Consider the following 1,439-nt stretch of genomic DNA (forward strand, 5'->3'; position numbering starts at 1 on the left):
TTCAAACGCTGCCAGAGACCTGGAATTCCACATGGGTTGTGCCTGCAGGGTACACTAAATTGGAAGGGTTGCAGCGAAGGGGGTGGGGAGCATCTGTAAAGGGTACAGGGAGAGGTGCGGACAGGTATAGAAAACACAGACATAGTTGACAAACCTGCAAAATGAGAATCTGTAAATTACTAGGTAAGTTACTCAAGTGAGAGAGTGGTGTGGACCCTTCCTCGAACAACTGCGCAGAACCGTCTGTTTCGGCGGCAGTCTTCGTTTTGCGACAAAACCGCCAACGAACAAGACCTTCGCTTACAGCTGAGACTAAGAAACGAGTGGAGACTGAAGAACTAACACAAATTTCTAATTGCCAAACAGAGGTGGAGAGCACACCTCCCTGTACTAATTGCTGATTGCCTAGGAGAGGTGAAACCACTCCCCCTCTAATACAGCCACTGATTACCAACACAAGTCACAAGTTGCTCTCCTCCTTGATCCTGGTTAATTAATGTGTCAACTATCTGCAAATTATGAGCAGTCAGCAGTTCACCCACCAAGTAGGCTACTTGAAAGGCAGGCAGCACCTAAAGTAGATTTCCCTAGCTAGCAGAAAGACAGTACTAGACGACAACAGATTAAGACAAAAGAAGTATACTTCTTACTCCTGGCGATATCAGGAGTCCTTTAGCTATAGAATGAAGCAGGATAAGAGAGAGAACATCTGAAGGTGTAACCTTTTAACGCAAAACATACCACCTTTGACCAATCAAGCAACACCAAGTTTACAGTGTAACCTGACCACAAGGCCCAATCTAAACAGGGTGTCACAGCATTTAAATGCTTGTGTGGGGGATGAGACCAGTATAAATACGACTTAATTCCTGAGAGAACCATAAAATATTTTTGTATTTAGTAATTTGGAGTTCAACCTATAGAGATAAATGTAACCACAGAGATAATACATCCATATACATAGATAGCATCAGAGTTATCCTCAGTGAATACGGTACCAAACCTGACATGATATACACACACACATGTAAGAGTGTGCAAAACTGTCATCAAGGCAAAGGGTGGCTACTTTGAAGAGTCTATTAATATCAAATATATTTTGATTTGTTTAACAATTTTTTGATTATTACATGTGTTATTTCATAGTTTTGATGTCTTCACTGTTATTCTACAATGTAGAAAATAGTCAAACCTAGGTGTGTCCAAACATTTAACTGGAACTGTAGGTACCAAACATGGATACAATAGTATTATTCCATCACATTAAATAGGCAGTCCTCTGAATACTGTAACAGTGAAAAACTCAGAGGGGGGAAGGGCTGACTAGTCCTTTGGCATTGTCTTCCAACTCCAGGTGTCAGACAGCACATAAACTAGGGCCGAGCCTACGTGTGTGTGTATGTCATGTCAGGTTGGGTACCATATCAGCAATATTATAT

This window comes from Oncorhynchus mykiss, chromosome 8, assembly GCF_057628025.1.
Source record: "Oncorhynchus mykiss isolate SJ-2025 chromosome 8, ASM5762802v1, whole genome shotgun sequence".
Classification (NCBI taxonomy): Eukaryota; Metazoa; Chordata; class Actinopteri; order Salmoniformes; family Salmonidae; genus Oncorhynchus; species Oncorhynchus mykiss.